Source organism: Carcharodon carcharias, chromosome 8, assembly GCF_017639515.1.
Source record: "Carcharodon carcharias isolate sCarCar2 chromosome 8, sCarCar2.pri, whole genome shotgun sequence".
Lineage (NCBI taxonomy): Eukaryota > Metazoa > Chordata > Chondrichthyes > Lamniformes > Lamnidae > Carcharodon > Carcharodon carcharias.
This window is the reverse complement of record NC_054474.1, coordinates 76,759,284-76,786,721: the sequence shown is the minus strand read 5'-3', so window position 1 is coordinate 76,786,721 and position 27,438 is coordinate 76,759,284. Positions and strand designations below refer to the sequence as shown.

The window sequence follows — 27,438 nt, the reverse complement described above, 5'->3', positions numbered from 1 at the left end:
TTGTTACTACCTCAAAAAAATTCATCAAGTTAGTCAGACATGACCTTCCCATCAAAAATCCATGCTGACTGCCCTTGACTAGTCCATGCCTTTCAAAATGATGACTTATACCAGCTGTCCTCAGAACTTTTTCCAATAATTTACCCACTACCATGGTTAGGCTGATTAACCTGTAATTACTTGGCCTATCTCTTTCTCCCCATTTAAACAATGGTATGATGTTAGCAATCTTTCAGCCCTACAGCATCACACCTGTTGCCAGAGGGATTTGGAAAATGACAGTGATTGCCTCTGCTACTTTCTCCCTTGCTTCTTTAAGCTGCCTGGGAAACCTTTCTTTTGGGCCTGCCAATTTATTCATTTCCAAAGATGCTAAACTCCTCACTGTTTCCACCTTCACTATCCTAATACTATCCATTATTTCACATTCTTCTTCCTTAATCACATTGTCTGCACCATCAAACTTTGTTTGTGAAAGTGGACACCAATTATTCATTCAGAAGCATGCACATGTCTTCTGCCTCCATGTAAGTTACATTCTTGTGTCTAATTGGAGCTATTCTTTCTTTAGTTTTCCCCTGCGCTTTGTGTAATTTTAAAACAGCTTTTGGTTTCCCTTGATTTTACTTGTCAATAGATTTTCATAACCTTTCTTTGTTTTGCTAATTTCCTTCTTAATTTCACCCCTGCATTTTCTCTTCTCTATTGAGCAGTATTGAGCTCTTGGTATCTGATATAAGCTTCCCTTTTGTTGCTTTATCCTACTATATATGATTTTTGATATCCAGGGGTTTCCAGATTTGGGAGCCTCATCCTTTTTATTTCTGGGAACATATTTGTTCTAAACCCTTTCTGTATTCTCCTTGAATACCTCCCACTGTTCTGACATTGATTTACTTTAAAGTAGGTAATTCCAGCCATCTCTGTCAAATTTGATCTCAGCTTAGTAAAATTGGCTTTTACCCAATTTAAAACTTCCTTCAATTTGGTCTACTGTATTCGCTGTGCCCAATGTGGTCTCCTCTACATTGGGGCGACTAAACACAAACTGGGTGACAACTTTGCGGAACACCATCACTCAGTCCGCAAGCATGTCCCAGTCCTTCCTGTCACATGCCATTTCAACTCACTATCTTGTTCTCATGTCCACATGACTGTCCTTAGTTTGCTGCAGTATTCCAGTGAAGCCCAACACAAACTGGAGGAACAGTACCTCATCTTCCGATTAGGGACTTTACAGCCCTCCGGACTTAACATTGAGTTCAACAACATCGTGCCATGAACTCTCTCCTCCATCTTGACTCCTTTTTAAATCAACTATTTGTTTATTTTTTTTATTTTATTCTTTTATTTATTTGTTTTTTTAATCCTTTTTCCCCAACCCCTCTACCCCATAGGATCATCTGTCACTTGTTTCTATGTTGTGCTTTCACAGAGTGCTGACCCTTGTTCTGCTATTAACATCTTCTGCCATTATCATTCTTTACTCTTTACCACTACAATTTACACTCTCTTTGCCTTGTGTCCATGACATCTTTGTCAATCTCTCCTTAGCTGTCACCTATCCCTGACCTTCTATCTTGCTCCACCTGCTCTTAAACAGTATAAAATCCATCACATCACATTTCTACTTCTCTTTAACTCTGAAGAAGAGTCATATGGACTTGAAATGTTAATTCTGTTTCTCTTTCCACAGATGCTGCCAGACCTGTTGAGTTTTACCAGCCTTTTCTGTTTTTATTTCAGATTTCCAGCATCAGCAGTATTTTGCTTTTATCTTAAAACTTTTACTGTTGGTTTACCTGAGTCCTTTTCCATACCTACACTAAACGTAATGGAATTATTATCACTGCTGCTAAAATGCTCTTCCATTGATCCCCCTTCCACCTGCCAAACTCTATTTCTAAAATCACATCCTGCACTGTTCCTTCTCTTGCTTGGCTTATTCTGTACTGGCAAAAATGTTCTCCTGAATATATTTCAAGAATTCTGTGCCCTCTATATCTTTTTCATGGATTTATCCTACTTGATGTTAGGATACTATTGCTACCTATTGTTTTTCCCTAACTCCCTCTGACTGTTTGGGGATCCATTGTATACTCCCAAAAGTATGATTGCCTCTTTTTTGTTCTGCAGTTTAACCAGTATAGCCTCATTTGATAATCCTTCTCGCATTTCATCTCTCCTCACAGATGTGATTGTTTCTTTAACCAATATTGCAACCCTTCCTCTTCCTTTTTATCCATCTTCTCTATCCCATCTGAAAACCCTACAACCAGGGATGTTGAGTTTTCATTCCTGGCCTTCTTTAAGCCATATTTCATTAAAAGCCATGATATCATACTTCCAAGTGTCTTATCTGTGCCCTCAGTTCATCTGGCTTATAGACTAGACTCCTTGCCTCAAAGTATATATCGCTAGTCATTGAACAATCATTAGTCTCCTGCTAATGTGTCAGCCAACCAATAGCACAGTAGTGTTGGTTGGATGCTGAAGCCATTGAAATGAACAGGCAGCACAAAGTTGACCTGTTGCCTGCCCCACAATCACTGTGCACAGGTTCATCATGTATCACAATCCCTGTGCCCATTTTTGGGTGCTACCTAATTTAGGTCCCAGTTTATTTGGGTTCAGAACAGGCCAACAGTCAATGTAGCATTCTCCATTCAGAACACAGCATGACAAGCTGCACAGATGTGCAAAATAAAACATAGGACGAAATTTTACAGCCCCATTGTGGGGCGGATTTGTAAAATGCAGCGAGTGATTCAAACATCCATTGACTTCGGCAGGATTGAAAAATCTTTCTGGTGGGAAGCGCCGTGAATCCCGCTCATAAAATTCCTTGAAAAATGTAATTGGTCAAACTTCCTCCTTAGAGATCATTCTTGATAATATACCTAGACATTATTGGCACAACGTGTTGGTGGCCCAATTTGCTATGTCAGGATGGTGGAGTAGATGCTTGGGCTTGTAATTGGACAAGTTCCACTCCTTAGCCACAGCATTACAATGATATACCAATTTCATGAAGTATATGTTGGCACCAACAAAAACATTGAATCATTTGGGTTGCACTTTCTGGATGTTGACTACAGAATAGCATTGGCAGAAATATAAGAGCAAACCTTGTAACCAGCATCTTGGAGAAGGAACAGTGCAGAGAACAATAGATTGTAAGGATTTCTATGTGGAGGATCTTCTCCCAGTCGGGCTGGCTGGTCGGGAGCAGATGCAGAACCTATTGCCACCCGCAATCGGCTGCTGCACTGCTGTTTTACGAGGGCAGGCCAATTCAGGCCCGCCCAGCATGATGCACGCCCAGCAGGCGGGGGGAGGAGGGAGAGTCAGGGCCCGCCCCCAACTGGCCCACCCAACAGGAAGAAAATTCTCCCCTAGGTTCCCTTTTTAAAGTTGGAAAAAAATTTTAAAATTGTATTATTCAGACATGCCCCTCATGTGAGTGTCACATGAGCTGGGACATGTTCATGAATTTTCATAAAAATTTTTACTTAATTAATAAATCCTTCATGAGACCTCATCCCGACCATGGATGAGGTTTCATGATAAATGTGAAGGCCGCCTGGGCTCTTCGCCTGCCCGCCAACCTTAAGGTTGGATGGCAGCTTTCTCAGTTGGATTAATAGGTTTGTAAATGGCCTTAACAGGCCTTTGACAGTTCAGCAGGTGTGCAGCCGATTCCAGGGGGTGTCCACCAAATGGAAGATCGGAATGATGTGCGTTGATGTCAGGACGCACGCCCAACGTTACCGTGCGTCATTTTATGCACCTCCCCTATGAGTAGAATTTGTTTTGTTAGAACAATATAGCCTCCAGGAAACTGAATGTGGGAGATACGTCTTCAGGATTTTGTAGAAGTAATACATTGTATTTGGAATTAGCAACCATAGATTGCCATCATTCATCGTCCTTTAATATTTAATGCCACTTTAATTGCCTGCAATCAGGCTGCTGTATCACACAGTCTGGCATGTTATTGAGAGAAATAAATTAAAGTACAGACTGTTTTTTTTTAATACATGTGTCTGCGCAACAGTTTAGTACACTGAGTAGCATCATGCTGCTTATCTGCCCTTTTGTAAATGAGATTTGAATCCCGCCCAACAGAGAGAGATACCTCTTTACTCAAATTAGATCTTTTGGCATGCAACAATATAAACAAAGTTATCAATGTCCGTCCTTGGCTTGCTGTGTTGTTCCAGTGAAGCTCAACGCAAACTGGAGGAACAGCACCTCATCTTCCATCTAGGCACTTTACAGCCTTCCAGACTGAATATTGAGTTCAATAATTTTAGATCATGAAGTCTCTCTGCCATCCCCAACCCCTTTCCATTTATTCCTCCTTCCTTTTTGTTTTTTCCAATAATTTATATAGATTTTTCTTTTCCCACCTATTTTCATTATTTTTAAATGTATTTCCATCCATTGTTTTATCTCTACCTTTTAGCCTTTTTAGTATTCCTTCACTCCACCCCACCTCCACTAGAGCTATCTGTACCTTGTTTGTCCGGCTTTCTACCCTTAATTAGCACATTCCTTTAGATAATATCACCACCTTCAACAACTCTTTGTCCTTTTGTCTGTGACATATTTTGGTTATCTCCACCTATCACTGGCCCTTTAGCTAGCTCTTCTCGTCCCAACACCATCCCCCACCCCCCCTTTAAACCAGCTTATATTTCACCCTTTTCCTATTTTTATTTAGTTCTGTTGAAGGGTCATGAGGACATGAAACGTCAACTGTGCTCTTCCCCACCTGCTGAGTTTTCCAGATATTTCTGTTTTTGTTTTTGTTTTGAAATGCTGCAAGGTATGCTTAACAGTTACATATAATTAATCAATAGCCAACAGAAAAATCCTAGCAGGAATTCTATTACTTTACTGTTTGTTTGGCTTATCTTAGAAAGTCTATCTTGTTCTAGTACTTTGACTGCAACAATGGATGATGGATCACTTAGACACATGGCAGGGACAACACAAGTGTAACTCTGGAATATATATTTGAACAGCCATGGACAAGTCAATGACCAGTTAAATCCAAGTCCAAGAGTGGCAAGTTATTATATAAACCAAAGAAAATTTTGCTATTTGATCATCCCTTAATAGCATATGATGCATGTTTATGAAACTATTTGTTTGGACAGTGTTGTGTGTCTGGTCTAATATCCCTGAATGAAGTATAAACAAAGAATAGCGAGATATCTTCTGAGTTCCTGTTTTGCTCATTTATTAAGTAAAGGAAATGGCAATCTGTTATGGTCAGTAAAATCTGTTGAATTCTGTTTTGTTTGGAATATGTCATTCTGTATTTTAAGCACACATTTCATATTGGAAATATAAGGAGATCATCAGGAAAATGTTTCTCATTTTTATAGCTGCTCACTTTCCTGTTTGTCACATTTGTTTCTTGTGTCACACTGGTGCCATGATTCCATCTGGTGTGACAGTATGGTAAAGCCTGGAAGTACCAACTGGATACCTTTAATTACTTACATAATAGTCCCATCAGTAGGAGGCTTTGATGCATTTCTTATTATTATTTCTCAGTTGATCTAGCTCCTCGTACTGCCGCAGACCCAATCTGTACCTACTTTTTGGCTTTGGTAATTAGCTCCCATCTTTACCCAACTCCTCTTCCACATCGGCACTTTAGCTTTTTTTGATCTCCATGCCCACCTATTTCCTACACCTAATTTGAAACCTGTTTTTGCCTGGTTTCCCCATTTTCCCTGATACTGCCAGTGTTTATCCTCTGGTGCCCCCAGATTTCCCTTTGTTTTTGTTTCAGCCGTAATGGCCACTTTAAATTTTTGCCTTCATTTTATTTTGACCATCTCTTCAGCCTTCCTCCTTAGTTCCATACTTCCCATGCCTGTTCAATGCTCCCCATGCCCCATCTATTCTGCCATGTCCCCAAGCTCCCACATAATCCCAATGCCCCTCAGCACCCCCAAGTTCCTTCAATGCTCCCCATGCATCCTCATATCCACTCTCCCAATGTCCACTATATACAGAACTAACAAGGCATTCCCATGTCTGGCAAGCCTTTGAAATGACCCCGAAACTGTCATAATAAGCAAAGAAGCTTTGAATATGTACTGTGAACAAAATTGTTCAGCTTATATCTTCAAAAAAGTGTCACTCAAACACAACTAATCATTGCATCAATGACAAAAAACTCTCCTCCACTTCACACCTGTTAATGTTGTGAAAAAAATACACAGGCTTTGGAAAAACCTTTGAAAGAAAATGCAAGGTTCTTAATGTGTAAATCAAAGAAAGCTCTCACTTCCCTGCAAGCTGTGTAAACATTTTCTGCTGAGATCTACATGGATTCATCATTCTTAGAGTTCAGCCAAGCATTCATCATGAGGCAAATTGGCAACTGTATCCACAGAAGCAGCCTGAGTACTCATTGTATACCATTTTTAAAGGCCTCTGGACTTGCCAGACTCCAAGAAAGCCTGGCAATACATAAGTAAAACCAACTTAGCATATTATATAAATACTACTGTGACTGAGCTGCAAATCCTCTGAAATCACTGTGGGTAACAGCATAATTGTCCACTTGGAAACCTGCAGTTACTATTGAATAGATTGTCACCTCTAAGTCTCACTACTTGAGAATTGATGAGCAAGTAACATGCCATAGAAACCAAAATATTCTCCCAATTCTGAGTCCCTGATATTTGTAAGAAGGTAGTGGGAGTGTCTGGTTGAGGAAAGGAGAACCATTGCAGGTTGGTGGATGAGGTGGTGGGGTTGGACAGGCAATGGAAGAGAGGTGTGATTGAGAGAGACTGCAGGTTTGGGAGGGTGGCTTCAACAAAAACTTGCTTGAGGGGCCAGGACCAAACATTATTGCCCATTTAACCAATTCTCGATCTCTTCCTGCCCAGCGAAGGGAGTTAACATTTGTCCTTAAGTTTTGCACCTACAATTCAAGCCCACCCATTGAAATGCCTTCATCATTCCTGCAGTCACTTTTCGGGATTTTTCATTTTCCTACAAAAAGAATTTCAAAATAGGTTATTTTGAATATTATGCTACATTCAGCAAGGTGTATTCTTGCAAATCAGAATGAATCACATGGAGAAATGTTGATTTATGTGCCAAAGAGAAGTTGTTTCATCTAGAGTCTGAACAATAATCAATTCATTAGCATGTCTGATTGGTTGAAAAGTTGTCTAAAACCCAGTGTGTTGGAAAGACTTCTGAGATGGAGACCTGAAGGGATACAGGCAGAAACCAGTTGAAGTATGAAGACTGCAGTGACAGTCAGACTTTTAAACCATGACCTGTGAAAACTTTATTCACATTCAAATCAGAAATTTAGAATAATAATAATTCAAATGCCTTCTGTTTAAATCAAATAAAATACCCACATTGTGGAGATGCTTCTTTATTTTGCACAACCATGCAAAGGTAAATTGTACTAATTGGACTAAGTATTGATATTGCTCTATATGCTTGCTCATTGTGAAATAAAGCAGCTTAATGATTTATCAAGCTTTGCCTCAACAAGTGATCTATTTTTAGAGGGATTGAAGAAGCACATATGTAAAAGACAAATATCAATGTTGTAATGGGGTATTGTTACACTCTCAAGTTATGTTATTCAATTAGAGTGAGTCAACTTCCATAAAGCATAAAATGCTCAAGCCACTTATGGCAGGGACAACGCTGAATCAAATAAAGCAGAACTATATTTAAAACAGCTACTAACAGATGAAATCCATACCTTAGAAGGATTTGAGACGGTAGAAATTTAACAAAAGAGATCATGCATCAACAGGCCCCAACAACAGTGACCAATCCAAAATAATCAAGCTGCCAAGCCCGGATTCAAGAAGATTTGACAAAGCAGAATATTCCAAATATAGGCAAAAGACCAAATGCTGAGACAACTATGTTGCAAAGTGATCTTTCAGGTTAAAATTAAAACTGTGCATGGCAAACTCAATTTTTGACAATGAATTATGGAGAGTTTGTTTACCATTGTGTAATGAACGTTTAATATATTTATGGCAATATATTTTGCTGCTGCACCTGTAATTATTTAGAGTTGGTGTTCAATGAATTACGTTTAATGCATCTAACAGTATGAATCGGAGAACTGCTGGATTGATCTGCATTAGCAACATAGTTACTTCTTCTAAGTAAACCAAAGCTTTTCCCCAATGGTTAATGATTGAAACCTGTGTTCCATGTGGATCTCTAGATCTTGCAAATTCTACAATCTATAAAATCCAAACCTATGTTGCAGTTAGCATGAATCTTGGCTGAAGCAGCACATTTCTTCATAAGATTACCCTACTGAAACAGTAGGTGGAATCATCCTCAGTCTATTGAGGCACCTATGAGCGACGGCTCTCTATGGATCTTCAGCTGCGTGTGCAGCAGGCCCTGCTGCCCCTTCATCTTGAGGGCGGTGCTCCTCCTTTTGCCAAGCCAGGTGCCTCCGCCACTCTCTTCTTCTTCTTCTCTGCTTTCTGTAAGTCATGAGACATACCGCTAAATCAGCAGGCTCCATGATCCTGAGGTTCTGCTCCTGCAGGATCAAAGAAAGAAACGTGTGGGTTAGCTTATGTGTACTAAGAATCTCCCTTGGTTAAGCCTGAAGGCCCCTTCACACATGCAGGAGAGTGCTGGCCACCACTTGGATGGCCAGTGTGTAGTGTGCTTCATGGCTGTCCGAAACCCCACCCACCTCTGCCCCACTACACTTGACTGATTGGCAGCAGCTTTACCCATTGGACTGCATGTTGTGCTCTCAGCTCAGGCCCTGGCATTCTCCTAACCCGCACTGCAAGACTGCACTGTTAGGAATCAAAGCCATAAAAGGATAAGGAACAGGAGATAATTTAGGCCTCCATGCTTCAAGCTCTCCACATATCCCTTCCACCAATCGCAAAGCCCTTCTGAAACAGCTTCCTGTGACTTACAGTTTACAGATTGCTGCTTGCCTCAGCCCTGGTTGAATTAAAATTGGGATTTAAGTTTTACGATTTATGAGTTTTTTTTCTACTGAAGAGTTTAATGAGGACGTTACCACATTGCATAAAATATAATGAGTGTGGGGAATGATTGCCACAAAATCTCATTGAAGTGTTAAGATGATAAATCATGGCAGTGAAGTAATTTTGGTTAGTTGTTATGTAAATACATTGTTTTATTGTAACCGCTCTCATTCATTCATTTTTAATAAGATGTATATGAAATTTGGCCTGTTGCTATTTTGAAGGCTTTTAATTTTCAACAGTTAATGTCTCACCTGACAGTGCAGAAGGCCCATTCAGTTGATGTGTGGTGACTTTTTTTTATTCATTCATGGCTGACAATAAGGCCAGAATTTCTACCCAACCCTAGTTATCCTTGTGATGGCAGTGAACTGCTTTGTTGAACTGTAGCATTCTGTGCGATAAAGATACCCTCTCAGGACTGTTAGGAAGGAAGTTCCAGGATTTTGACCCAGCGATAAATTTCCAACTCAGAATGATGTGTGATTTGTGGGGTAATTTGGAGGTCTGGTTTTCCATTGCACCTGATGCCCTTATTCTTGGTGGTAGAGGATGTAAATTTGGGAGATGCTACCAAAGGAGCCTTGCATGGCAAGTTGCTGCAGTGTATCTTATGGATGGTACACATTGCAGCCACTGTGTGCTGGTGGGGGAGGGAGTGAATATTTAACATCACAAAGAAAAATTACATTTCGATATAATCATTGCAATCTAATTGAAATAGCATTTTAGTTGATTGCTAGAAAATAGCTTCATAATTCTATATTCACAAAGAAAGTTCATCAATCTGTAATTCAAAGCTTATTACTGAGTACAAAGCAGCAAGAAACCTTAAGGAGAATGTTTGCTGATAACTCATCTGTGAAATACGATTCAGCATCAGTTCTCTGGCTTCTAGCATTCACCTTTGTAAAGACAGAAGAGTTAATGAAATTTCTGCATTTTATATTGTGTGGAGGAAATAGTTAGCACTGTAACATATTTGGATATTATGATCCAGGTATTAGGAGTTTAATGAAAATCTAATCCACTCTGCATCCGGCCCACAGGGACAACCTGAGTCATCACAAATCTAGAGGACAGAAACCGAGTCTGGGACTAATTCCCAGAGATGAAGCTGATATTGCTTTGAGAAGCCAGTGCCACGTCACATGATCACATTGTGACGTTAGCAACCGTTGAGAAGAATGCCACATCATTCATTCAAGTCAAGTGATGTATCGTAGCACTCTTTGACTAGAAGTGAGAAAGGAATAATTCACAAATTAACAGTTGAAAGCTAACTGGTATTTGAAGCTGAAGACATCCAGATGCACTCTTACAGAGAAAGTCCCCTTCCGTGGGACATGAAGCATGCGAGAAAGAAGGTTACCCCTGGGAAGTCGCTGGGAGGCAATTTTGATGTGCCTAGTGGTCTCACCACATGGCAAGGGACCATTTTGGTGCTGGTGGGGCATAACATGGATGTTAATAGAGCAGTTAATTGGAGTAAGTGGCTGCCCACCTCCAGTTGGCGAGCAGTCGAACCGCTGCTATCCTGCCTCTTGAAATATGACAGCTTCTCTCCCAATGCCTTCTCCTGCCATTTTACCAACCTTCCCTGGGAGGCCCCGCCAGCCCATCCCCAGAGATCTAGTAAAATCCCAAGCCAATGCCCCTGAAGAATTTTGACTGAGTAAACAATGAGAGACTGTTTCCACTGGCAGGAGGGTCAGCTGCCAAATGACACATTTAACATAATTGGCAAAAGAGCCAACAAGGAGATGAGGAGAATTTTTTTAACATGGTGAATTATTATGATCTGAAATTAATTAAAAGACTGGTGGAAGCAGATTCCTAACTTTCAAAAAGGAATGATATATATACTTGAAGAAGAAAAGAAATGCTGGACTATGGCAACAGGGCAAGTGGATAGCTCTTTTAAGAAGCTGGCATAGGCACAATAGGATGAATATCCTCCTTCTGCCCTCCATAATTTTTAATTGCCCCACCATCCACTTCCTCAGAGCAGAAATTAAGTCTAATAACCTTCAAAAAAAAATGTCTAATAACCTTCCTGCAGCTTTCTCTCTTTAAGCTTGAAGCTTGGAGCCTTCTTCTGCTCCTCACTCTTAACTTCACTTAACAGGACCTTTTCCAGGTTCCTGTCCTTCCTTGGACTAGAAAGCCTTCTTGGGTCTTTCTCCTGTTCCGCTCCCCTGGATTTGAGGACTTTATTCTTTAGTTTCTTTGTGGAAACCTGCTTCTTCTGCCAACAGCTTCTAACTGAAAAACTGCTTCTTCTAGTTTTTTCTCTGTGTGTGTTTGTGTGGCGCGGTGAGGGGTGGGGCCGGGGGGTGAGGGTCCTGCCTCTCTGGACCCCTCCAGGCAACAGCACAGTTTTTTCTACTTTTGAGTTTGCTTTAACTTCTCCCCAAGAGTCGTAAAATCCATTAGAAATACAGTTGTACAAACAGAGATTTAGACCAGCTGCCTCCCTCAAAATGAAACTAGATCCCAGGTTTCAAGTGAAACTAAAACTCAACTTAACCTTTTCTTAATGCACAAATACAGAAATACAAATCAAACTTAAACTTTAAAGATAAAACTCATTCTAAATACCCACAAATGCAAATATAACTTACTTAAACTGTCTACATTTCCTAACAAACTTCAAATTGGGTAGAAAGCAAGTTTCACCTGTTATCTTCCCCAAAATCAATGTGCCCAATTTTCTGATCCTGTTTTAAGTCTTTCTACCATCTGCTTGCCAAGTTGTGATGTAGCTATTTGAAATAAATGTGTGTAGGCTTGTGACATTGACATTCTGGAAGTTACATTCTCAACGTATTAGGAAGATGCATGCTTTCAAGTTATTATCTCCTCTCAGGCCATCCAACCACACAAATAATTTACAGGCCAGATAAACCCTCCTCATATAGCGCTGTCCATGGCTTTCATTCACCCATTCTGGTGCTTCTCCACGGTGCACTATAAACTGAAGCCATCCTCTTTTCATAGCAGCCTGCTCCTAGAAGACAACTGCAACTTGCTGCATGCCTGGAGACTTCTATTAGGCAGCCTAATGCCACCTCACATAATCCACAGGAGTGATGCTGTGGTGGAGAAGGCTTGATGCTGCTTTGAGAAATGGTGGGTGACATCATGTAAACACCCTAGGATAGAATTTTTATTTTGGATGTAACTGGCAAACTTGGAGCAAATTGTGCTTGTAATTGTGCTGTTTTTCAGAACTGACATTATGACGAGGAGCTTTTCCCCCAACTGGTCTGTTATTGTTGGTTTTGGTCTGATATGTGGTAGTCATTGTCCTGGACTTACTGATAGGACTGGAGGTAGAACTGTTAGCAAACTATATCTTTTATTAAACATTATGCTAACCATTTACAAGGTAGTCTCTACACAAAGCTCTACATAGAACTATCTCTCTCCATGCTATGTTATCATGTGATTTTATGCCACAGATGATGTAGGCTATATATTTACATATTCAACATTAACCCTTTATACTACAGATGGAGAGATGGGAGAGGTGGGGTGTACAGGGGTGGCCGGACTCCAAAACATGCACCATTTGCTGACATGCTATTTTGCTGGCACCATCCTGGACCATTTTCCCAGAGTGGGATGGGAGTTGGAAGAGTTGCCCTCCTGCAAATTATTTGGGTAATTAAGGGGTCTTCAAAGACTATTAAGGTCTAATGTCAGAGGCTGACTGGAATTGTCCAGTATCAAGGTGGAGACAACCTCTCACTATTTCTTACCTGAACTGAGCTGGAGGTGCTCTCATTGGTCTGGGCCAATGCTGGCCTTATTTGGATGGCGATCCTGCCCTCTGGCCACTAATTACTCAATTGGGGAAAAATCATTGGAGCCCTGACCCAAAACCCAAAATTCTGTCCTATATTTCACATTCCTATCACATCCATTTGCATAACCACCAATATAAAGTATTTAATAAGCAAATGCAATGCATCAGCACACCGGAACATATCCATGGCTTTACTTTGCATTAAAAAATATTCTTGAACGTATTTAAGAGTGGTTACCTGGGTTAGTTTTACAAATACGGCTGAAGATCTAAGGGTGTGGCCAGTTTAGTTGGTGGGACCAGCCTTGAGCGGAATGTTTTTTAAACCAACATTAGAGACTGCGGAAACTCAATTTACATTCAACATAATTTGTGTTTAAATTTCCATGATCTTTTCCACTTCAACTGTGTTGATAAAACCAATGCAAACTTGCGTAAAATCTCGGCTATTGTGTTACATATTTTTCCAACATATCTGCTGGATCAAGCAGAACAAGGCTATCTTAACCTTAATTGTTCAGTGGAAGATCAAAACTACAGCTGGATAAACCAGAGAGCTACTGCCAACAATGACAGACGGTACATAGTCTCTGATAATAGTCTACAGATGGGAGCTACTAATTATCTTATCATTAAACAGTGTGTAACTGTCAGAGGCATAACTTAGCTGTTTCAGGTTGTTCATGGTGTATCATCAGTGTGGCAATGTGTCTTCATTCTTTTGACATAGGACATTATCAATGGCAACTGGTATGCACTAATTCATGAAGTAACTTTATAAGCCATCTCTTTGCAGGACTTGAAGGCAAATTATAATAATTTTATAAGAAACTTTACAGGTTGAATTTATTTTATTTCTTCTGAGAACTAGTTTTTGCCTATTTATTCCCATGGGCAATCTAACAGTTTGTTGCAGAACAACATGTGCAGATACCTTGGGAAGATCCAAAGTTGAAACACAGCACCCTGGAGAAGTGATGAAGAAGAGTCAGTGATATCTGTTTGAAGAGGGGCAACTGTCCGGTTCAGAATGAAATTCCAAACACATGGGACAGACTTTTGTAAGCCTGCCAGAAGCTGGAATGGGTGCAGATGGGCCCGGAATTTCCCACCACTGGACAGCGTGCCAGATTGTTAGCATGATACCATATCTGGGATATTTTTAAGGATGCTCAATCAAGGGTGAGATGGCGCGTAGACAATTGAGGCCGTTAAGGGGTCCACTATGGCCCCTCTCCCATGCTGCAGATGGGCCCCCTGTAATGTCTGAAACACGGTCAGTGAAAAGAGTGGGCCTCCCGGCACAGACCTTCATTTCACTATGTACACTTTATCCCTTGCAGCCAACTTACAAGTTACTTCTGGTCGCTCAGTGGAGGGGCTCCTCCTGCACATAGGCTATCTGGCAGCTATGGTCATTGATAATTTCAAAAGTTTTATAAGTGCTGAGAAGGTGACTCTTCTCCCCGTTACTTGCCTTGGCAGGCTGCAACCTCCTCACAGCTGGAGGGCCTCCAGTGCCCGGAAACCATCTCCCTTAAATGGACGATGAACACCCCCTCTGGCCATTAATTGGCCAATCCACCAAAAATTGTATTGGGTGCACCTTGTCCACACTATGCAGAGTTGGGACACAGAAAGGATTCCTATGTCAAGACGCTGAACCCAAAACAAAAACCCTGCCCATAATCTTTAATCTCAAGAGAACCTATACAAAGTAACACAAATCATCTGCTTTACTCAAAGTAACGTGGAGCATATCTAATGTGGCGATCAGATTTTATTGTAGATTATATAAACAGCTCAACATACTGAAATGTTGATTACAAAGTGTCAAGTGGTCATCTGAATCCAGCAATTTTATTGATGTCCAATAAGAAACTAATACAATTTGAAGTAAATGTAGGGAATATACAAGAATCTACACCTAGTGCTAAAGAGAGGAGGAAGATGGAAATATGGCAGAAAATCATTTCATCATGTGTACGTGGTGAAAAGTCACAGTTTGTGGGAGTTCCCTGTTGCATTAGAGACTGACTGACAACCTGCAGCAATCTTCAGGTACAAGCCAGCTCAATTTACTACTTTTCTCAGTGAATGTTCTTCATTATTAATAAACTGGTACCCAATCATCAGCTCTTCTTGTCCTTGTATTATGCATTCTTTCCTCCATAAACACCAATGTTTTTGATTCACAGACATTGGAAGCCTAGTTGCCCTTTGTTGAAGTTGATCAGATTTCAGAATTCTTACCTTTCTAGTAAGATTAACTATAATACACCATCATGTGGTATCAACCTAAAAGTCTCAGTAGATGACAGGTGTGAGAAATGGATTTTTAAAATATTTTGGCGGAATATTGTGTTATTCTGTGAAAAGGCTGTGTGTGTCTGATTTAATTAAGGTGGGCAGAGATTAATAGGAGACAGGTTGTCTGAAGCATGTAAAGCATGGAAAGAATAGAGATGTTAGGTTTGACGTACAAGTACATATGTTAGATCTAACATTTACATTTTTAGATAAGTGGAGAGCTTGAATGTCAAAGGGGAGTCAGAGGTGTAAAGAGACATGTTTGTATCTTGCAGGATTTTCATTAGTAAATAGAAGGGATATTATTTTTTTTTGACCTGAAAGTAAAGACAAGATGGAAACATGAAAGATCTTATATGTGGAAGGGTTTAAGTTTCAAAGATGTGTGAAAACAATGGAACTTCAGATGAAAGGGGAAAAAAGGTATTTTAGAGTTACTGTGGAGAGATTGGCGCGGGTGGGGCTGTAGCTGTTTGAACTGTTGGGCTGTTGAGCTGTGAGATATGAGATGTAACAACTGGATTTATAGCTGGGGCTATGGCTGAGAGAAGATGAAGTTTAAATCAACTATCCAGTCAAGCCAGAAAAGTCTTGGGCTGTAAAGAGCAGTTTTATTCTGAAGTTTGGATTTTCACAGCAGAGTGGAAGCGAGTTATGGGTCATGTGGTATGCCTTTATTGAAACCACAGCAGTTTGCGTTGGGTAATATTACTGGGTTTTTTTATAGTTAAACGTCTATAAGGGATGTAGAGAGTCTTTTTGGGGAAATGTTTTATAAGACTAAGTTTGACGGTGTATCTGTAATCTTGTATGCTTAATTTTCTTTTATTCTTGTTAATAAGACTTTGACTTTTAATTTTTAAAATCCCAAACCTATTACTGGACTTCTTACTGCTGAGATCAGTACATCCCATTCTCACTTTCAGAATACAAAAAAAAAGGGTATAGCCCATAAGCCAAGTTTCTCTCTGGGATTTGGTTTGTGCAACAATTAACATCAGCTATGGTCTTAACACAAGCATTTCCATATGGGTAAGCACAAACTTGGAGGAATATTTAATTAGAAACTGCCTTTAGGGAAACCACAGGACCAAGTAAGAAGCTTTTAATTTTGTTAGATTCTGAGGGAATCTACACTGTATAGAATAATATTAGATTATCTTGATACTTTACATTAAACACAAAGGCAGAGTTTTAGTGCTTATGGGACATTTAGGACAATGCTGATTGCAGGAATGAGATAAGTTACTCAAGAATTCTGCTTTAAGGATTCAGAGCTCCATGTCCAAGCCAACTGGCAAATGAAACACTGTCATTTAAAATAATGACTGTGGTAAAGAACACTTGCAGCATAATATTAAACCCATAATTAAATGTTGATTAAGTTCTTACTGCTGGAAACTTGTAACTCACTGGAATCTGCCCATCCTTGCCAGATAACACCCTCTCAAAAGTAGGAAGACCATGAAAAACCTGGCCTGTAAAATATATGTGTTTAGTTTGAAAATGGGGCTTTTAATTATTATTTTGTCATCTTGCTTACACAAATGTGAGTTTGTCCCTTTTTCATGCACAAAATGAACTTTTCCACCTGGCGCATACACATATCTTAACATAACAAAGGGTAGGGATTTAAGGGTTTCAGGTGCCAAGAAGAATTGGAGCAAAAAGAGCAGTAAGAGGTTAATCAACATTTAATTATGGGTTTAATATTATGCTGCAAGTGTTCTTTACCACAGTCATTATTTTAAATGACAATGTTTCATTTGCCAGTTGGCTTGGACGTGGAGCTCTGAATCCTTAAAGCAGAATTCTTCAGTAACTTATCCCATTCCTGCAATCAGCATTGTCCTAAATGTCCCATAATCACTAAAACTCTGCCTTTGTGTTTAATGTAAAGTATCAAGATTATCTAATATTATTCTGTACAGTGCAGTTTCCCTTAGAATCTAACAAAATTAAAAGCTTCTTTCTTGGTCCTGTGGAGACATTGGAACTTCAAATCTCCAAGTATATTTCTTGTTTCAATTGTTTGGATAATTGCAGAGTGTTTCTTTATCAGCATCTCAATCTCAGCCAATTTTTAAGTCTGGAAGATAGGCTGGAGCAGTGTCCTGTGCTGCAAATTACTGATTTAATTTTTCTTCCCTGCCTATTACTTTTTTTTCTTTTCATTGAGAGGAACAGCATTAGCGTCATTCCGATATCAAAATCTGATGCAATCCTTGCTCCGACGTTGTTGCAGGGTGACCAAGGCTGGAACTAAATATACAAGTGTACTTGACTTTTAGAAAAGATATGCAAAATGGAAAAGGAGGTGAGGCAGTCCTGATAATAAAGGATAATGTAAAGGCAACAGGGAGAAAGGGTTTTCACCTTGAAAATTGGGATGCAGATGGGGCAAAAAAAAAAACAGCTCTGTAGATGGAATCTGAAAAAATACATATTGGGAGTGAAACATGTGCCAGAGGAGTGGGAGAGCACCCAAGGAAATTCACTGTCAGAAATGCCTACCCAAATCTGGTCATCATTTCATATTTCAGGTAAAAGTGAGCGCATAAGGCGCATTCTTCCTAGTCCTGCTGGGTGGAATTACAGGTGGGCAGGTGGGACCAGGAGGAATTTCACAAAACTTGACATCGGGTCAACAGAACAATGCATTTCACCTCCAGGCCAGAGGTGGGCCATCATTGCAACATTACCCAGTCAGCAGCAGCAGGCAGCCAACCTGCCTAATTAACTGCTCCTCTGTGGACTGATTGGTGATGCTGCTAGGACAAGAGGTGGCTGGCCGGCAGCTGGCCTGTGGGGCCCGCACTCAACCTCCACTGGATCTACAGCTATCAGCAGACCACAGCTGCTGTCATCGGCCATCCTCTGAAGGGATTTTCCTCACCTTCTTCTGAGGGTTCCACAAGATGGAAGTGCCCTCATGGTCCTCTATCCTCTTGCAGTAAGGCTGCCATTCTTCCATGGCTGCAGGTCCTTTGCTTCGGTCTACAGCCTCAGGAACCTGTCTGCCATCCTTAATTGGACAGTGGGCCTGGAGGAGGCCTCTTAATTGGCTGCCCTTGTGAACATCTCCCAGGCAGGCACCCAGACGGTTTGTGTGGGGCGTTAATGGTCCCGACCTGCAGTTATGTTTTAAAGCACATTGCATTATGTATTGTTAAATTTATCAGCCTGTTTCCGGCATAAAAACTTCTCTTAGTTATACATTTAACAACACCTTCCTGCCAGTGTTGGTGAACGTGAGAAAAGCAGACAAGAAGCCCCTCCGAAAGGAAGTGTGAAGAGAGGGAGACATTTCAAACGAAACCGACAGACACAAAAACCCAACATTCTAATTAAGGAAGAGATTAAAAATGCAAAGTGATTAACTTTAATCAACAGTAAAGAAAATGAGAACTGCTAACCAACCAGATTTAAATAATATGTCATGAAATCATAGCTTTTTATTTTTTTGAAAAATTATATTTTTCAAAAAACCTTCAACTGAAACTCTGTTTTTTGAAATAAGTCAGCACAAATTGCTTTGTAAATCCAAGGTAAAGGAGAGTGCACACCACCACCCCCCCCCACCCCACGTCACCACAGCCCCCCCACAAAGGAAGTATGAAGAGAGAGAGTCATTGAAACTCAACGCTAAGTAAGATATTAAAAATGGAAAGTGCTGGACTTTACTCAACTAAAATCCTATCAAGACAATGGGAAACTGCTAGCAAGCCAGATTTACAACCAACACACACTCAAACCCCCCTGTGGAGGAAGAAATAACCCCATCTCCTGTTGGTTTCTACTATCTTAAAATGTCAAATGTTTCTGAGGTGCGAAATCAAAATGTGATTACTTGTTCTGCAAAAGTTACTGCAAAGACAGGTTAATCAAATCCCTTTTGAGAATATACAGACAGGAAGTTTTTAAGAACTGGCTTTGCCAAGCCAGTCACAGAGCGAAGCCATCAAAGTCATCTGGAAAAGCTGCTGAAGGGAACACTAAGGAATCTCTCTTTCTCTCTCTCTCTTACACACTCTATCTATGTCTCTCTCTCTCTGTCTCTCTCACTCACTCTATCTATCTCTATTTCTCTCTCTCTCTTAAGTTAAGAAAAGCCCTGTCTCTACTGTATAAAAATCCAACCCAAGAGATAGTGACTGTCCATCAGAAAGAACCTCAGGAGAAACCCATCAATCTCTAGGAGATAGGTCACAGAATTAAAAGAAAGCAAAGTGTCTCTAGCAAAGTGCAGTTACCTAGACTTCCCTTCAGCTCCAGGATTTTAAAGGGAAACAGCTAACTCGAAACAGCCACAGCATTGAACAGCTCAAAGAGATAGCATGTTTATTAGCTACTAAACCCAGGAAAAATAATTTTAAAACACGACAACACACACACACACACACACACACACACACGCACATATCAGAAGTAAGAAAAGTTAGAGTCCAAATAAAAGTTAACGTAATATCCAATTAACTGCTACACCTCAAGGACAAAGCAAAGGACTTAACTGTATATTCTTTTAACTTTTATTTGGTCTCTAAATTTTCTCCTGATAGTTGTGCATTTGTGAGTCATCGTGACTTTTATTATTTTACTTCGGGTTTAATAGCTAATAAACTTCCTCTTTCTTTGACTCCAGAAAACCTGGTTTGAGTGACTCCTTGTTAAAAAGTAAATACATTTGGACTGGAAAAGGAACCTATGGGGAAAAGAAATTTAAAAACCTTTGTTATAACCAACTGAGGAAACTGAATAAAGGGGAACCTTTATTCTCCTCACCTGGCCAAAACACTGTAAATAGGCACAGACTATAATTGTGGTTGTTGAGTTAGGGGCTGTATACTTGTAATGTATGACTATGTAAATAGGTATAAAAATATGTGAAGATTGGCTCCAGTTCTGCCTTTTGCCAGTTAGCTTCCTGAAATAGAACATGGTAGCAAAGGATGATTGCCTAAAGTTGGAATCTAAAAAAAAGACAGAAAATTATAATCCAGGTATCTATTATGAAAAATTGTAAAATGCAAGTGTAACTTGTTGGACTATGATAACCCTTCAATGTTGTTGGAGTCTAAGCCATATGACCATTTGAAGAATGAAGTGCATATGTGGACACAGGTTATGATCCTACATAAAGGAGAAACAAGGTATGACTTTGGCATTGTCACTTCCTACCAGAAGTAAAGTATTTTGTGAGCTGGGTGCCTGGAGAGTGAAGGTTCAGACATTCTATTTCAATTCTTGGATGAAATTTACAAGAAAGATGATCTGTTAAATGTCTATTATTCATAGCCAATTTTGATAGATTTGAGAAAGAAGCTGGTAATTCCATGCAGGAATATATTATGGAGCACCAACAGATTGCATAAAGGATTGACAAAATTCAATTAGGGGTTCCTGAATCAGTACTAGCATTTAATTTGCAGGATTGTTCTAAGATGTATCATATGGCCAAGCTCCTGTTTCTAACTGATGTTTGATTCTCACAGAGGAAGACCCCATGGAGAAGTATAGTTGGATAAGATGTTCACTGCCTTGAGAAAATTCCCAGGGAAACAATCATTTCCTTTAGCCTTGGTGGAACAACTGGGACATTTTGTGGTAATGCAAACATTGAAGAATTTGATGATTACCGGAATTGAGCTGGTGCAGATACTGGACACAGGCTTCAATGGAACAAATGAACAAGGAGCAGGAGTAGGCCATTTGGCTCCAAGAGCCTGCTTTGCCATTTAATAAGATCATGGCTGATCTGATAGTAACCTCAAATCTGCATCCTGCCTACTACCGATAACCTATTGGTTACCAAGAATCTATCCACTTCTGCCTTAGAAATATTCAAAGACTCCGCTTGCACTGCCTTTTCAGGACGAGAGTTCCGAAGACTCATTACCTTCTGCGAGAAAAAATTTCATCTCACCTCCATTTTAAATGGGCAGCCCCTTAATTTTAAACAGTGACCCCTAGGTCTATGTTCTCCCAAAAGAGGAAACATCCTCTCTACATCCACCCTGTCAAGACCAATCAGGATCTTATATGTTTCAGTCAAGTCTCCTCAAGTCATTAAAGGTAGGCAGAATAAGGATGAAAGCATTTTTATCAGATCTGGCTATTATGGCAGAAGACAGAATTAGGCAGCAATAAAAGGTGAATGAATCCCAAGAGTGCCAAAGGAACAGTTAATAGGTGTTTCAGGTGTGGCTTGAAGCATTATTACGTGGCGAAATTCTCAAAGTGGAGAAGCAGGGTCCTCAAAATGATGCTTGATGCAGAAAATTCTCAGAAAGAGGAAGAAAATAATGATAAAGCTGGATAAATTATACTGGACATGGAGTTTTGGTCCTGTGATGAATGTGTTAGTCACAGACTCCTTTAATAGTGCAGTGTTAGGTAGTATTTGCATTTGAACAGTATTGGTTAAAATTTATCTTGCTTCATTAAGAAGTGAGAATCAATGCAAGATTGGGAAATATAAAAGTACAACTTGATTTTGGTTTGGTGATAAGTGCACATTGAGGTCACAAAGGAAAGTTGTAAAGCCATGTAAAATGACTGGAGTAAGCCATTTTATAATTACTAATGTAGTCTCTAGTGAAATACCTATGCTGTTGGGTAAAGCTTCTATGAAAAACGTACAAACAAAACTTGAGATGGAGCATGATAAGGCAATTTTTTTTTGGAAAGTCAGTGAATCTGCCATTTACCCACTAAGGGCATTATTGTATCTCCTTAACAAAACCTAATATTTCTCACTAGAGTGTTAGACAAACATTAATGGCATCAAGTGATAAGAATCAAAGAGAAAAAAAGCATTTCAATTAAAATTGCATAAACAAAGGTTTGAAATCCTATTGAAGGAAGCAGATGTGCTTGATGAAGAGTATATGAAGCTAATAGAAGACATTAGTGAAAAACACAAAGAGCAGAATTATTCCGTTGGCAAGCTGGGGGTGGGGCCCGCTCGCCGATACGAAAATGGTGCAGGAAACCCCGCCCCATTTAAATAGTCAAGAAGGCGGGGTCACAGCAAAACCAGCTGTCTGCCCACCGACCTGTCAATGGCCAATTGAGGCCATTGACAGGATCATTAAGCCAATTAAAGGCCCTGCCCGTCCAACCTTAAAGCTGGCAGGTAGGCCAGGAGCCCCAGCGGGTTTCTGAAAAAACATGAAACCTCATCTACCGGTGGGATGAAGTTTCTTGTCTTTTTTTAAAAAGTTTAATAAAGTTTGTCATATTTATTAACATGTCCCATCTCGTGTGACATTGTCACATGAAGGGGATATGTTAATTTTTTTATTATTCTATTTTTGAAGTTTGAAACACTGTCAGTGATCTCCCTGAGTCAGCACTTAGTCTCAGTGAGATGTGTACTCTTTCGCGTGCATGTGCGAAACAGCGCATTCCGACAGTTGGGGAATCCGTCCCCCCCCCCACCCGCACAGGAAGGCTTCCTGTCGGGCAGCCCGCTGGGCAGGCCTTAATTGGCCTGTCCACTTAAAATGGCGGCGGGGTCCATTTCAGCGGTGGCAACCAGCGCCCACCCGCCACCGAGCCAGTGGGGCCCGCCCGCCCATCAAGGGCAAAATTCTTCCCAAAGTCTGCAAAAGGCATCAGAGGATGCTGCCATGGTCTTTTGTAAGCTTTACATTTGTACTTGGGTTTAATGAGGTGGTCGCCATGAATATAAGGGCAAGGGAGAAAGACAGAAATATTTTCATTCTGCATTTTGTAGACCTGGCTACCAGATTTAGTCTTTCAACAATAATTCTTACTAAGAGCAAAGCTGATATTATAGACCAACTCATGGAGAAATTGATAGGGACTGGACTTGGGGACCAGGAAAGTTTCTGACTCAAAATTGTGGGAACTTTGTCAATGGCATATTCTGAGACATGTGTGTGAATGTGAACATCATGGCCATAATACCACAGCTGAAAGTTCTTTTAGCAATGGGTGTTGTGAAAGGAATCACGCAGCGATTGATGAAATGCTGCACAAAATTTTGGCTGATGAACCAGATTGCAAGCTTTCAACTGCCCCGACATGGTTTCATGCAAAGAATTAACTCCAGTTGTTTGGAGAGTTAGTCCCTATCAGTTGATCTCTGGGGAAAATCCTAAATTGCCTTTTGTGCTGTACGATAGCAGCTGCTCTAGAAGGCATGACAATTAGTTCAATTTTTCCTGCATATTTGAATCCTTTATATGCAGGATGATGGCTTTCATGAAGGCTGAGATTTAGGAGACAATACAAAGAACTCCCAGGTTTGTATAAAACCACCTGAGACAGAATTTAATTCAGGAGACTTGATATATTATGGAAAAGAGATTCATATGTATTAGAAAGGCCCTGGTAACGTAATAGGCCATGATGGTATGACAGTACTTATCAGACATGGCAGCCAAACCATTAAGAATCATGCCTCATGATTAACTGCAATTAATTACAATTGTCTACTCTTGCTCAGTAAGCAAGGCACTTTGTACCTCAAATGCTCAAGGGTTTTGTGATGACGGTCCTGAGGAACAGAATGCAATAGATCAAGGGCTGGATAATGGTAATGTGAGTGATGATGACACACAGGACAGAGCTGTCACATTCAAATTACCCAGACATTCAGGTATATCTATTTCAAGGGGTCTAATGAATGGAGGGACATGACAATTGTGGGACATACAGGAAAAGTGACTGACAAGTTTAAATATTGGTTTAATGTTCAGGATAATGGCCAAAAAGCATGGAATGGCAGAATAAGGTGGAAGAATCAAGAGCAAGAAAGTGTAATGCAAGTTCTAATAGTGAGCTTGGAAGTGTCTCTTGCATCAGAAAACAATCATGTACCACAGAAAGAGCATCCTCTAGTGTAAGAGGGAGATCTTTCTGCAGCAGCCCCAAAAGACATCAAAATGCAAGCAGAGATCATAGTTTGAATAAATTACACAATAAAATAAGGGCTCCAGAAGAGTCTCGGAACAGAACCAAGAACAGAAATCCTCATGAAGGTGAAATTTTGCTGGCTGCCCATAAACTTGAGGATAAACTAATAGGAACACAAAACAAAATGAATTAGATAGTTGGAAAAAGGTTGGAGTTTATTCTGAGGTACTAGATGAGGGGCAACGAGTTTTGCCACAGATGGCTTTATAGTGTAAAAGTGCTTGTAGGTGGGGCTTATAACGTTAAAATGGAGATAGTAGCTGGGGGTTTTGAGGAGTGACTAGGTGATACAGGTGTTATCTTTCTCACAACTGGAAAAGTAATCTTGAAAATCTTTTAGCCCTTTTGCCACATATTCATGGGAGTGTCCACCAACCAGCATAAAAACCATGTTTCTGCAGGGTGATACTTTTCAAAAGAGAAATATTTTCAAAACCACCTAAAGAGGCAGCAGATGCAGAAGAAAAACCATGAAAGCTAAAAAAAATGTGTCCATGGCCTGAGGGATGCTTCCAAAGTCTGGCATTTTTCAATGAGATTTGTTTTTCCAAAGATAGCTTGTGTTCAATGAAAAGCAGATGCTACAAAGTTTTATTGGTATCATAAAGGAAAGCTTTCAGGCATCTTCATGATGAATGTTGATGAATTCTTATGGGGTGGTACTGCAGAATTTGAAAAATGTATTATTCCTTAAATTAGATTGGCATTTAGAATTATGGCCTGAATCTTTGGCTCGGCGAGCGGGTGTGGGGCCCATTCATCAAGGCGTAAAATGACATGGCGTGACGCGGGCATGCGTCCCGATGTCACCGTGCATCATTTAGATTTTCAGTTCAGCGGGCACGCAGCTAAGTTGGCTGCACACCCATCAAACTGTCAAAGGCCTATTAAGGCCATTTAAAAAGGCAATTAAGCAATTACCTGAGCTGCCCATCCAACCTTAAGGTTGGCGGGCAGGTGAAGAGCCCAGGTGGACTTCGCATTTTTCATGGAATCTCATCCATGAGCAGGGTGAGGTTTCATGAATGATTTTAAATTTTCACACAAATTTTTATTAAAATTAATGCACATGTCCCAGCTCATGTGACAGTTTCACAAGAGGAAACATGTCATAAAAATTATTTCTCCACTTTATTAACCTTTTAAAACTTAAAACTTATCTCTTTGAGGCACTTCTATGCCTCAGGGAGATTTCTGCACTCTTTTGCGCATATGCGTGAAAGAGCGCACTCCCGACTCAGGGAACACCCCCCTCTGCCCGCACAGGGAGCGTACAGCGCTTCCGGGTGTGCATCACGTTGGGCGGGCCATGTAAAATGGCGGCATAGACCCGATCGGGGGCGCTAATCGGGTCCACGCCCGCCCGCCCGCGCCCGTCCCCACACAATACCCCCCGACCGAGGGAAAATTCCACCCTATGAGTCAGCCTTGGTTTAGATACTAAGCAGAGTTAAATCAACAATCTTATTTAGAGTGTTACTTCCAGCTCAATTAACCATGCTAGATCATCACAGAATGATGATGTTATAGCTAAAGGGGAGACAGAGCAATTCTGAAGTTTGATTGGTCAGTTGAACAGGCTGGGCACTCAGGCTATTTCAGATGCTTGTTTCGATGTACTGGGGCTTCACATTTTGATGAAACACTCTAACGTCGACAATGTTTTAAGGGAAACAAGACATGAAAAAATTAAATATGGGGAAATCCTTATTTAAACTCCCATCCTTAGGTGAGATAGGAAACAGGAAACCAATCATTTTTAGTGATGCTTCACATGGTAATCTTACTGATGGAACAATAATAATTGCTGTTGCTGCCATCCAGTGCTGCTACAGGAAGTACAAGCAGTGTGCACTTTATAGTGCAGCTGAATTCATAATATTTCTTATGTGACAAAGGGAAATGTCCTTTGGATAGGGAAGCTAAGAAAATAAAAAGGGTTGTTAAAATTTTCTTAGATGCTGAAACACTGGCTTTTGTGGAGGCAGTGAATATGGGATTCTATTTGTCAAATATTTTAAGTGAGATTCTTAACAAGGGTCACACTGAAGATAGTATACGCATTGAGTGTTATGTAAATAATTGTTCATTGTGGGATGATGTACACCCTTTGAAAAATGTGAGCAAGAGCAACTTATGGATTGACATTGCTGTTTTGAACCAAATTCTGTAGAGAAAGGAAATCTCTAAAATAATTGGGGATATGCATGTCATCAACTGTCTTAGGAAGAGTCAAAAGGACTTGAAATGTTAAATCTGTTTCTCTTTCCACAGATGTTGCCAAACTGAGTTTTTACAGCATTTTCTTTTTTTATTTCAGATTCCCAGCATTCACAGTATTTTACTCTTACCAACTGTCTGATTGTTTTATAAAAAGAAATGCACGTACAAGGAAATTGTTGGAGGTCATAGAAGAGGGTTGTCTCGCAATGGAATACTTTGTCCAAGGTGTAGAGGTTTTTGAATAATTTTTTTGAATTTTTGGTTGTGCATATTAACTCCAATTTTTAGACAAAGACAGAAAGGAATCTGTAAATTGTATATTAATCATGTTTAATTGTCGGCAAGTGGTGGACATTAACTGGGTACTCGCTTGAGTCCCTATAAATATGCACAGGCTAAAAACTGTATTTGATGGGTTAGGAAGGATATGCTTGTAATGTGTAACTCTGTAAATAAATATAAATGTATGTAAAGATTGACTCTAGTCCTATCCTTGACCAACTGGCTTTCTGGATAGAGCATTAATGATCTGTGTGCCTAGGTCTCCCAAGTCTCTTTGGACGTCCACTGTTTTGAGCTCTTTACCATTTAGAACGGACCTTGTTTGACCCATTTTAGATCCAGAGAGGGTGACCTCATATTTGTTTGTATTGAAACCCGTTTGCCACAGTCTTTTCCATTCATGCAAACTATTAATATTTCTTTGTAATTTTACCTTTCATATGGAACAGATTCAAAATAAGTTCCTACCCTTTCTTAGACATATTCAAAGCAAATACTAATCAAAGAATGTTAATTTTATATAACTTAAAGATTGCTTGTTAGACAGCAAGAAACTTGTATTTGATTAAATTTTGCCTTAATAATGATGCAATGAATATTTTGCTTGTTTTATGTTGAAATGGGGTTAATTGTGGATGAAAGCCAAGTCATTTTTAAATCTCAGGTGAGGTTCCTCTGCCCTAATATAAAACACACCAGGGTGTTAATTATAAGCATTTATTAATGTAATAATTTTTAAAATCAGTTCTTGCAATTCATCAGCATGAACTCCATTAAAAAGCATATATAGGCCTTAAAATCACATAACACAAAATAAGCATCAATGTT

At 40.0% G+C, this 27,438-nt stretch overlaps 1 long non-coding RNA gene across 1 annotated transcript in view; it reads left to right on the top strand.

Moving 5' to 3' along the window:
- The window catches only part of LOC121281595, a 63,159-nt gene extending 36,153 nt beyond the window's left edge, over positions 1–27,006 (top strand). Inside the window, exon 3 of the long non-coding RNA XR_005943874.1 lies at positions 26,426–27,006. This is a non-coding gene — a long non-coding RNA (uncharacterized LOC121281595). The remainder of the gene's footprint in view (positions 1–26,425) is intronic.
- The last annotated feature ends 432 nt before the right edge of the window (positions 27,007–27,438 follow it).